The sequence below is a fragment of the Gigantopelta aegis genome, chromosome 6, assembly GCF_016097555.1.
Source record: "Gigantopelta aegis isolate Gae_Host chromosome 6, Gae_host_genome, whole genome shotgun sequence".
Taxonomy (NCBI): domain Eukaryota; kingdom Metazoa; phylum Mollusca; class Gastropoda; order Neomphalida; family Peltospiridae; genus Gigantopelta; species Gigantopelta aegis.
Genome location: NC_054704.1, coordinates 25,610,761 through 25,616,977, shown reverse-complemented (window position 1 = coordinate 25,616,977; position 6,217 = coordinate 25,610,761).

The following is a 6,217-nucleotide window of genomic DNA, read 5'->3' as shown; positions in this document are numbered from 1 at the left end:
TGTTCCGGATGTAACTGTGCAGACCATTCGTAACCGAACAGTTTCGAATACTAAATCGGCTGATTTCGACTTTGAAAACATTTTGCTCTTTTGTTTAGATTTTTTTTTTTTTTTAAATTAAATTACAAGCATTCAAAATGTGTACTGGTCAAACTGCTTGCATAAATTTACTTTATTCAGGCAAAAAACCCATACATTTGTGTCGTCTAAGTAGGCCTAAGTGTTGACCTAAGAGCTCCACTAATTATTTTTAGTTTTGACCATATTAGATGATACTTCATTGAGCCTTTCAAAATTTCAATGTTCAATTTTTATTTATTATATAAAAAAATAAAATAATATATATATATATATATATATATATATATATATATGTATTTCACTTTTAGTTTATGGAGACTGATCGAAAGAATGATAGTACGAAGTTTTAGAAATATCCAATCAAAACTGTAGAAGATAATATTTAAGATATAAACCTTTAAATTTTCAATTTAAATTAATCTTTTTTTAAATAAAATTTCAAAATTTCTCAAATCATTAGTTTGTGAATACTGACCCTGAAAATAATTACGGGTATACAGTTTCGGAACTATTCAGTCAAAACTATAGAAGATACTTTCATATTTTCACTTAAATTTCTGTTTAAAATGTTTAAATTTAATATAAAAAAATCACAAATCACAAATTCGAAAAAAAATCATTAAAATATTGTGAGTTTGTATCCATTTTAAAAGGTTTTCGTCAAAATAAAGCTTTTACATTATTAAAATTACAATTTACTTACATTTTCTTGCATAGGATTTGAATATCTTCATAACCAATGCATTTCAGGACATTGTAATGTTTTGTAATATCTCAATATCAATTTTTGTCTAAAATAATTTTGTACATATGAATTTATTGTTTCTTCCAGTAGCCTAATGAAATTTGAAATAATATCCATGGATATAATGTTAATATATTTAAAACATTTTAATGTAAGATGGTGTTTTAAAAACCAAGAAAAAAGTATGACAGGCTTTTACTTTGTTGGATGGAACAAATGGAAGTTTTGCTGTGGTTGAAAACTCAGGATAGTCCCTTCTGTTTGTAAAGACTGGCCAATAAGCATTATAAATAGTTTCAGAACTTTCTAATCAAGTTCTAGAAGACAGACTTGTTTTATTTGCAATGTTAAATTTAAATTTGAAAAACTGAATTAAAAAAAATATATTCTAAATTTCAGAAACAAATTTTAGTTTGTGGAAACTGCTCCAGAGTATCGTCGTATCATGGTTCAGAACAATCAAATCAAAACTCTAAAAAAATTCAGACTTCCAATGTTATATTTCTACTTAAATATTTAAAAAAATAAATGATTAGAAATATTATCAATTAGTTTGTGAAGATTGCCCCAGTGGAGGATCATTGTACCAAGTTTCAGAACAATTAATCAAATGAAACCCCTGGTATGGTATGGTCTGGTCTAAGGGTTTAACATGCACATTCAGAGCAAGCTATTGTAGCGCACGCCTGTCATGGGTGCAGGTGTTGACCCATGCTGATTCCTCATGCACAGTTTTCATAATTTGGAATGGTTTATCAAAATGAAGTGGAGCTAATGAAAACCCTAGGAGAAGAAAAGTTGATGGACAGACGGCAGACAATGGACAAATCACTGTTGGAAAAGCTCTGCCGATGAACATCATAGCAGAGCTAAAAACTAAAAAGCTAACAGAAAACAAAACAAAATTTAAAAAAAAGAAAACATTTATTCCATTCCCATTACATATATGTATTGTTTACATATCTCCTTCACCATAACAAAAACATTGGCACTAAATAATTACACACAAACTGCCATAAAATATATTCTGTGGCAACATTTTCACCAGTATATATTCTGCAACAAGTATTTTTGTGAATGACATAAGAATTGTAAATATGTTCTGTGTAACTGAAACACAATACATATACAAACACTGAAGGACCAACAGAATGACTCTGATGTCAATAATAACATCTAGAATACTAGTAACTAAAACAAGAAAAAGTTTTGTTTTTAAATTTCCAATCCAACCATGTAACAGTAAGCATTTTACTTTTTAATAAAAGTTACCACAAAATTGAACCTTGATAATCCAGATTCTGATTATTCAGGAACCCTATCAAGAGGCTGTACAATCAAACAAAATGGCCACTTAGTCAATGTAATCATTAGTCCAAATATTTTGCTTATAATTTAACAAACAAAAACAACTTGCTTCCTTGAACCGGATATTGCTAAAACAGCAAATAATTTCTAAATAGATGCAGAAGTAACTGGCTCTGTGATCACTATTAAACATCAGGCAAAACCAGTCACACAAATGACTCGAGCCATAATGGCTGTAATTAAAGGGTTTTCTTAATTCTTGGAACAAAATTATTTTGCCTTTTACTGTGCAACCAGACAACACAATATTTTAGATTTTAGTTTTTTCATTAAGACACTGGTATAGTGGACTGTCCAAGCATCTGTGTAAGCCAGATTTCTGTATAAATCAGCACATTTCAAAGTCCCATCCATTGACAATAGCTTGGGTGACATACCGTATGCCACTCTGTATACTGGCACATTTTCTTTCCCGCCTCATTGGTGTCGTGGTTAAGCCATCGGACATAAGGCTGGTAGGTACTGGGTTCGCTGCCCGGTACCGGCTCCCACCCAGAGCAAGTTTTAACGACTCAATGGGTAGTGTAAGACCACTAAACCCTTTTCTCTTAATTTTCACTAACCACTAACTTACTGTCCTGGACAGACAGCCCAGATAGCCGAGGTGTGTGCCTAGGACAGCATGCTTGAATTTTAATTGGATATAAGCACAAAAAATAAGTTGAAATAAAATAAATAAATTTCCTTTGAATCTAGCTTTGCGATGTCCACTATATAAATCTTTTGGTTTTTTTTGTCATGATTCTGATTGAAACAAGAACTCATAAATATTTGTTTTGCTTTTGATCTAAGGAAGACTATTTTAAATGTAGTTTAGTTGTCCAGAAATATGACTAGATTAACAAGGTTCCACTGTAAATAATAGTATTTTTTTTAATATGTTTTAACTTACAGTGCCATTATAGTTGTATATACATTAGTCTGATAAAGCCAGGTGGCTATTAATACAGGTCAACAAGTACCCTATCAGACATTCGGTGGAACAGTAGAGTGGCCTCTTAATATTGGTGGTCACTGAAAACTTGCAATCAATTTTATATTTTGTGGAATAGTAAGGTGTCCTTTTACGACAAATGGCCTACATAACATAAGTGACTACTTGAGCAATTTTAATTACAAACCGCATTTCACTTTGTGTACCAGTTACCAAAGACGAAATTAAGAAAACTCAAAATTTTAGGTTGTTAAAAAAAATATTACATATGTGGGTTTTGAGGTGAGAAGGTATATAATAAATGTATGCCAGGTGGGTCTGCTGGTTGAATTTTAACGTAATACAATTAAACCAAATTAAAAATATATGGTGGGTATTGGGGTTTTTTTTTACCTTCACCACCCCACCCTCTAACGTAATAATTTTTACAACAGCTTCTAATAATATTAAACCACATGGACGTATATTTAACTGTTTGCCTGTCCGGTATATATAAGCAAAATTAAAATCCAATTTGAGCAGTGTATGCTTAAGAGATTTCTAAGTCATGAGAATGCACTACATGTATTTAGAAATATGACTAGATGCAACTTTTTACAAATAACAGTCATAAAAGTTATTCAACATACAGATGCATCGTTTAGAAGGCAAAGACAAATGATATTAAATTATCTACTGACCTGAATAGAATACGGCATATATGTTCTACTATAGTATACTAATATTTCATTTACATACAAGTGTTCATAACAAAATAATATATATTATACCTATTCACTATATACACCGTTGCTATTAATGCTAATGGTACGTTTTCCAGTGCAGACATTGGTTGATTGGGAATGAGCAGCTTTCAGATAATTAATCATCTGTTCCTGTGTTGACTGTCGGTAAAAACCGACACGCCAACAATACAAGGGCACCAGAGTAATATATTTATGTGTCACCTGTCACCCATGGGCTAGTACTTCATGCACAAGGCAATGATTAATCAACATAAATTGCATGGAAAAGACACTGACACCTTTATTTAGTGGTACATGTATCTATGAAGTTTGGATGAGCTAATACATGCACTTACAATTTCTGAAGAATTTTTTTTTATGTAGTCTTAAACTCACAAAATGTATGCTGTTGTTGCCATCAAATAAAAATATTTATTTAATAAATTTTACATTAAAAAAAAATCTTTGGATATCTAGCATTACTTTTAAAATAGACCAGAAATCAATGGACCAAAAAAAAAAAATAATGAATGCTGTTGTTGTCATCAGTAAACATACATTTATATATGTACAGTGAAACCTTTCAAAACTGGACCCTCTGTTAACTGGAATTTTTTTTAGTTTTTTTAAAAATCAGTACTGAACTTAACTTCTCTAAACTGGATGCCTCTTGAAACCAGACATTTTACTTAGTCCTGAGGTTTTTTTTGTTTTTTGTCTAATGATGCCACTAGAGCACATTTATTTATTAATCATCAGCTATTGGATATCAAACAATTGGTAATTTTTACATATAGTGAAGAGAGGAAACCCACTATATTTTTCCATTAGTAGCAAGGTTTTTTTTTATATGCACCATCCTATAGACAGGATAGCACATACCATGGTCTTAAATATACCAGTCATGGTGCACTGGCTGGAACAAGATAGAGCCCAATGGGCACATTGACCGGGCTCAATCATAGACCAACCGCACATCAAGCGAGCAGTTTACCACTAGGCTACATCCCACCCTGGTCCCGAGGGTGTCTGGTTTAGAGGGGTTTCACTGTATATCATATTTTCCATAGGCGAAACAAAATCAGCCCTCAAACCAGACAGCAGAATGAATCAGTACTAGAAGGTGACCTACAATAAGCACCCTTTCCAACATTTAATGAAGTATACTATAGCACCAAATACAAAACTTTGTACATGAGGTTTTATACATTATTTACACAATAGTTTTCTATATATATGTACACACAAATACACATACATCTTCTTTTTTGTTGTTGTTGTTGACAATTTCCCATAGCATCACTTGAAACAAATTAAATAAAAACTATTTTATGTTGGAAGTACACTGGTACATGTATATAAAAAGTAAATCTGAAAAGAAAAAAACCAAGTGTAGATGGTAACAAAAAAAAGAAAGAAAACAATTAAAGTGTAATTCTTCTCTGTCTTTTTTTTTATTATTATTCAACAAACCTAATACAGTATTTAAAAAAAAAAAGTACCCCCGTCCCCACCCAAAAAAAATAATGAAAAGAAATAAAGAAAAAAAACAACAACAAACCAGCTTATTTAAAATCTTAAACATTCCACTTTAACAGCTACAAAAATACTTCTTCTCCTATTCCAATGTGATGCTATGGAGTAATCTAAATGGAAGATAGAATGTAGACCTGAATAGATAGATTTTCATGGAATGTACCGAGCATTTCAAAGACGCATCAACTACCGGTAAGTGCACCAAATAAAATGATACCTATGCTTGTCAAAAGACAATGTGGAACACAGACATAATGAGAAACGAGATAGAATGATGAACTTGATCAGATCTCTAAATGGTATACACCTGGAAATTAGTTAAGCACCATTTGACTTGCACTGCAGCCTAGAAATAGTTGTCCGTGCCGATGAGGTTTAAAACTTAGTTTTTACATCTCTATCTACTGGGTATTTACCGACATGGCATGAATAAAATACTTTTTAAGAAGCACATCAGTGTGATTCCAGCTCCATAGTTAATTGCCATACATTTTCATGCACATATATGGTTTGTCTTTTTCCCTAGAATGCATTAAATATTGATGTAATGACAGTCTCAATTGCTGTCAATATTTTTCAATATCCTGTATAAACAGAGCTTTTTTTCAGTGTTCTGTATTCATGAAATGTTCACAATCACTTGCTAAGTACAAGTCACATGGTCAAATCTAGGTGTTGCTTAATTAATTTCCAGGTGTATATAAACTGTTCCACACTTGTATCAGGGGTTGAAATATTGCTGGTGAACATCACCACAGGCTGGGAGATTTTTGTTTGTGTGTCGAACTGGCAGTTATTTTAGGATTATATTCACACATTAGTTTTGAT